This window comes from Rutidosis leptorrhynchoides, chromosome 7 (assembly GCF_046630445.1).
Source record: "Rutidosis leptorrhynchoides isolate AG116_Rl617_1_P2 chromosome 7, CSIRO_AGI_Rlap_v1, whole genome shotgun sequence".
Classification (NCBI taxonomy): Eukaryota; Viridiplantae; Streptophyta; class Magnoliopsida; order Asterales; family Asteraceae; genus Rutidosis; species Rutidosis leptorrhynchoides.
Window position 1 is genome coordinate 246,088,356 of NC_092339.1, and position 7,225 is coordinate 246,095,580.

The following is a 7,225-nucleotide window of genomic DNA, read 5'->3' on the forward strand; positions in this document are numbered from 1 at the left end:
CGTTGTTGATACGAAATTAAATGATCCCGTTATTAATAGTTCAATGAAGAAACTTATTAAACGAATTCGCGATGCTAGAACCAAGGGGAATTTTAAGTTATGTAACCAGTTAGTATCCAATCTGTCGCCTAAAGAAAAGGCAAAATTAGTTGAATTTGTGGATATTACACAAGAATCCGACTAATGGCTTAAAGCAAAAGTCACAGATATGCAAGTTGATTATAGTCCAAGAAAAATTGACGATGAAGTTAATCACAATTTTGACACCACAACTAACTAAGTGTAGGGAGATTCAAAATGTTCTAAAAAGAAAATGCTATCTAGAGTTAGTTGTTCTGTTCTCATGTAGTTCCGAGAATGGAATTCGATTGGTCTTTTCCCCTAGCAGACACTAAAGAACTAGTTTTCTCCCCCCATTCTGAATTTTTTTTTTTTGTAGGTTTTATATGAAATTAATATGCTTTTTAAATTTAAGTTTTGTGTGATTTTAAAAACAAAAATTTACTTTATTTAATTAAGTTAAAAAAAATGATTTCTAAAATTCGTCGCGAGTTAAACACTAGGTCATTGAACCGAAATTGCTTTACCCGAGGGCGGGATGACAAATTTTGTTATCATTATTTTTAGTTTTATTGATTTAAAGTATGCCAAAAAAAATATTAGATTTTATAAATTTTTGAAAGTGGGGTAATATACCAGACTTCAAAAATATGTATATATGTTTGTAGTTTATCTTATGTACAAAACAGGGTAAAACAACGCACTTTCAAAGACTGTCATTAAGTTCAGCAAAAGCTACTAATTTTGACGACAAGACGCAAAATATCAAATGTGAAATAACAACAATATGTTTGCAAACTTGGTAATTTTAATCATTTTTCTACACTAATCACCCTCATGAATTTAAATTTTTACTGATTTCTTGCAATTGAGGGCATTGCAAGATCTCAAGTGTGGGGAAGGGTTATAAATTCTCTCGGGTTTACACTTGGTTTAATTGTCAAATTTTGTGAAAATTTGAAAAATTTTCAACTAAATGAATTCAAAATCATGTTTATACATATTTATGAACGATAAAACTAGGTGATACTACCGAAATTATTGTTACCTTGGAAAGGACATAAATTGAGAAACAACCCAAAACGCTTGAATTCATTTAAAATGGAATAGAGGGGAATAAAAAGGCAAAGAAAGAAATAAATAAAAGCTGAGTGTGGGAAGAATTCACCAAGTTCTTTAAAACATATATCACATATCTATACAAGCTTATTGCAGGTACTTTTATTTTGGACTAAACTAATCAGTTTTACCCGATTTACTGTAATATATTCGAAAGAAAGATGGATCTACACGATGAATCAATTCCATCATTAAAAGGAAGTAAAGTATTCTGAAAAAGACACACGCTTCTTGATTTTGGTCAAGAAGTTGTCGTCCAGACCAGCTGTAGGTTGACGAAAAATCTAGAAAAGTGATCTCTAAAATCAGCAGAAAATCCACGGACCTCAGCATCAAACAGGGTCGCCATGTGGTCAGACTTATCCTAACCATGAGAGGATCTGTCTCGTAAAATGGGGAGGGCGTCGTGCAAATTAGCTTGATAAGACTAATGAATCAGACCCCCAGTAAGGATAATCTCCTTAAAGATTAAAAATCAGCTTTTAAGCCTGATATTACTCAATCCTTGAGATTGACTTTAAAGATTGAGAATTACAAACTCATGGAATTCGATGATATCTAAACTCGAACTTGAACGAGAAAATATTTTGATCAAATTACAAACCGATTTGTTTTCTGAAAACCTATTTTCAATGCGTTCATTACCATTGAACGTAAAATCCTGAGAATTCATCAGAATTCATTAGGTCACCTGAACCAAATCGGGTGTCAACCGTAAGAACGGTGGTTGCATAGCATGGTCGAAGACAGGACCTTGTGCCAGACCAGAAAAATTATAGGATGATCTTTACTATTGCTCCTACAAAGGATAGTAATAACATCCGACATGTTTTAGACCATGAACAAATGCATGTCATTAGACACTGCCTTAACAGTTTCTTGTTCATCGCTTTCCTTTACAACCGGACGGTAGTTTACCGAAAGGTAATATACGGGACAAGTAAACTGGACGTGTTGCTTTCCTAATACAAGGTTAGCAAATGGGTGACACAAAACCGTAAAGTTTTGAGCTAAAATTTTAAAATCCGAAACCCACAAAACCCATAATAACATTTTGCAACACCGGTGAAGGGTTATTTCGAAAAACTTATCTAGGATAAAAACTAGATTGAATTTTCAAAAGATCAAATGTTTTCATAAAGATCCAATTTCCTAACGGATCTAAATTTTTATAGTCATGTGAGACTGTAAACCACATCGTTACTATCATTGTTCATAACCGCCTTATTGAAATCACTGATGTACAAAGTGTGAAGAATAAAGAAGTGATTCAAGTATGTTTTTATTTCAAGACTATATTGCTTGAGGACAAGCAACGCTCAAGTGTGGGAATATTGATAATGCTAAAAACGAACACATATTTCATAGCATTATCCCTCAAGAAAGACAAGATTTTAGTTGCAATTGTTCTATTTACAAGTGATATTCGTTTAAATAATAAAAGGTGAAGACAAAAGGCAGATTCAACGATTTGAAGATGCAAACGACCAAAAAGCTAAAAAGTACAAAGTACAATCCAAGTGGTTCAATATATTGATGAGAAACGTCTAAAAATTACAAACGTACAAGCCGCAAAACGCAAAGTACAAGATATTAAATTATACTAAAAGGCGTTCGAAAATCCGGAACCGAGACATGAACCAACTTTCAACGCTCGACGCAACGGAGCTGAAAGTACAAGTCAACTATGCACAAGAATATAATATAATATTTAAATAATTTATAATAAGAATAATAATAAATAATAAAAAGTTGTTAATTGAGCATAGTTAAGGGGTCATAAGTGAAAATTTCAAATCAACATTTGCCTATAAAACGAGACTACGGAGAATGAAGAAAGACACACCTTTTTTCAATCTTCTTTCTCTATATATGTAATTTATATATATTTATAATTATAATTTTAATTTAAGTTTAATAATAATTGAGTTATTGTAAGAAATGTTTTACGGGTTTTAAAGTCGGAACTCTGTCCATGTAACGCTACACGATTATTCACCACTGTAAGCTATGTTCTTCCTTTTTAAATTAATGTCTCGTAACTAAGTTATTATTATGCTTATTTGAGCCGAAGTAATCATGATGTTGGACTAAATATTAAAGATTGGGTTATTGGATTTTGTACCATAATTAGGGTATGGACAAAAGACCGACACTTGTGGACATTGGACCATGGACCATTAATAGATGGGGGGTATTGTCTAATCGAATGACAACTCTTTAGAGTCTGTCGAACCTATCTTCAAATTAGTTAATCTAATAATTATTAAATGATTATGCATGTCCTATTTAGTGACGTTTATACGACATCTTTTACAATCATTTAATTAATCAATTGGGTTGGGTAATTTATTATTCATTCTGGCCAAGTGGGTAAATTAATAATCATGGACTAATTAAAACAGGGGTGGATTACATACAAGGGTAATTGGTGTAATTGTTAACAAAGTATTAAGACCTTAGATTACACACAGTCGATAACCTGGTGTAATTATTAACAAAGTATTAAGACCTTGTTACAGTTCGAATCCCCAATTAGTTGGAATATTTGACTTCGGGTATAAGGTTAATTTGACGATTATTTTATAATTATGACCAATGAACTATTATGGGCAAAAACCAGATAGGTATCAAATAAATCCAGGACAAAGGACAATTAACCCAGCATAATAAATTAAAATCAAAACGTCAAACATCATGATTACGGAAGTTTAAATAAGCATAATTCTTTTATTGTATTTCTCATCATACTTTCATTTACTCGCAATTTTATTTATTGTCATTTTAATATTGTTATTTATTTTACGCACTTTAATTATCGTCATTTATCTGTACGCTTAAAATATAAAATTGACAAACCGGTCATTAAACGGTAAAAACCCCCAAAGTTACCTATAATTACTATATATCACTAAATCTAGTTTAACTATTTAATTAACTAATTTGACATAGTAAGACACCCAATAATAGTGTCCACGGATCGACCTCCCGGACTTTACCTTAGCTATATTATTACACGATAGGTATACTTGCCTTTTGTGTTTTAGTTTAATTTAGGTGATTTCCTGTAGTAAATAAATATAAAACTGATAGCCGTTTCATACACACCCTCTAGAACACATCAATGATATACTTTCAAACTAATTGTATCATGGGGTTCTGGTGCTGCAATTATTAATCCCCCCTGACTTCTATCGACACCGAGATACTCAGCAATTAAAGTAACAAAGATACCACCTCCTATTATACCATTAGGCCGTATACTCCTAACCATAGCCGATAAATAATAACCCACACAATAAGGTATACTAATAGCGCTCCGGGGGTCTCGAATACACATGAGATAAAATAAATCATTCTCATTTACTTTCTCTTTGTTCTTACCTCACTGTGTAATCGAGTTTGCTAAGAACCTATGGATTACTCTTAGCTCAGCTCTATCAATAACAGTATAAGAGTTATTCCCCCCACGAAATTGGTTATGCCTAGTCATTCTACTCCATATTCCATTCATATCAAAATTTTCATCAACCCTCCTACCATTAACTATCAACCTTTGACAATCAATAGATTCTAGTTCCTCAGGCGTATATATACACAAAGCCTGAGCCATGTCTAGTAGAGACATATGGCGCATCGCACCTCCTAATAAAAATCTAATAAAACTACGATCGGTTAAGGTAGCTACCCGATCATTTATTTCAACACTACATAATAATTCCACAAACCATTCTCTATATACACGCCTACGTATATTAAACAAACGTTCCCAATCATTAAAAGTAGAATTACCATACCTTTGTGTAAGTAATTCTCTGATTGGACCGGCCAATCCCACTGTTTCTAATGGTTCCCAATCTATTACTCTGGGTACTTCAACAATATTAGACTGAAGGGTGTGCAAGTTCCTCTGGTATTTTGGATAATCTATCCAATTCGTTCAAACCTTAAATTAGGATGTAAATCTGCCAATTCTATATTTGAATATGAAATGAATTGATGCGGTAGATTTTGTCTATATTGGTCGTTAATCTCCTGTTCTTCTGCATTCTCAGGAGGAGCATTGTGAGCCTAAGATGCGGATGAAGATTTACCCCTTTCAGTCTGCAAAACACATTAAACACAATTTTTGTGCATCCAAATATGCATTAGTGTTAGCAAAATCATAAATCAAAACAATCATAATGACATGTTTAATCCATATTAAACTTTATATGCATTTTCACAATATTAACAATTCTACATTTTTACAAATAAACATATATGAAAATGTATACAATGTTCCAAATGGCATTCAAATTAATTAAATTGAGTTCATGCATTTTTGACTCAAAAAGTCTACTTTAATTCTTAAAAATCATGTTTAGGATCAAAGTTTTGATCATTTAGCAACCTAAACATGTTACGCTACTCAATTTAGTATAAAATAACAACAAAATTCGGCCATAACCCGTTTATATCAAAAAGCCCCAATTTTGCTCAAGAACACAAACCCTAGATTATTCAAAATTTGAAGTTTAAGACTTCTAATCATGTTAAATAGCATCAATCTAGGTTATACAAGCATAATACACAAACAATTTGAGCATAATTAAACTAGAAATCTTCAAAATCAAATTAGGTATAAATTTATTCAAGAACACTAAAAATCCGAATTAAAGAGTGTTTAGATGTAGAAATTACCGATCTCCTTGAGAAACTTCTTGGTAGGATCCTTCTAAACATGATTTTAGCAAAAAATTTGATGTTTAACGGTGAAAAATCTCGAGTTTGAGAGCGTTTTTGGGTGTTTTTCGCAGAAAATATGGGTGTGGGTGTGTTGGGGACTGGTCTGTTCGACCAGTTTGTAACATCCCGCGTTTTTCCGTTAAATTTAATTTTAACACCGTCTTTTTTTTTAAAAACATAATCTTTCGTATTTAAATTAATAGTTTCCGTGAGTAACGTTCATTATATTTCCGCTATTTAATTTTGACATCACCCGTTTACTCGAGCGTTTTAAAAATATTCGATCGGTTAAATCCCGCACCCGCTTCTAAACTCGAGGGACTAAAAATTGACACGGGGCAAACTAGTTGACTAGGTCAACTAGTCCACCCCAATCACCACCATTCAATCACCTCCATCTCTCTCTCTTTCTCTCTAGCAAGAACACACACACAAACACCTAATTCAATCATTCATCATCTAAATTCGATCTAGGAGGCTTACAACAAAACAAATTACATATTTGGAATCCTCTCTTCATCCTCTACAATTTGATACCAACTTCATCTCGTTTGGGTAACATTTCTAAAACTCTAGATTTCTCTAAATTCGTTTTATATACTTGAAATTGTGTTAGTTAGTGTCTATGGCTCGTGTGTAACATGAATATATGTTTTGTTTGCTCGATTTGTGGTTTGGAGTAACTAGTTTGAGTTTTTGAAATGGGTTTGCTTAATCCTTGATTTTGGATGAGTTAATGTTGTTAGATTGTTAAAGTGCATGTTTTAATTGTGTTACTAGTATCATTAGCCACATTTTGATGTGTAGGTTGATTAAGAAAACTTCAAAAACCCGATTAATGATTTTGTGATGTTTGACTAGGGTTTGATAGTTCTTGACATGAACTTTTGATGCTTGAATGCCATGAAATGTTAATTGTTAGTGTTTAGTAGTAATGTATGCTTCATTACCTTCAAAACGGCATATCATATGTGTGAATTGGATTCCCGAAACTTAAAATGCGTTTCTTTGATTTTTGGTTGAAAATGATGAACTTTGATGATGTTTTCGATTTGGAAATTGTCGGTTATGATCTATGAAAAGTGTTTAGTTGTATTCCTTGTTAACATACCTTTCCAACGATATAAGATACATGTTTAGGAGATTTGCGGTTTGTGAGTTAGGAATTTTTGAAGTTGGATTCGTGCATAAGTTGAAAACTGCAGAAAATAGCTGAACAGCATGGTGCGCGGCGCGCACCTCACCCCGCGCGGCGCGCAAATGGGTCTGGCCAGATTCTGCTTTGTTTGGCGCATTTCACGCGAAATGTTTGACTAGC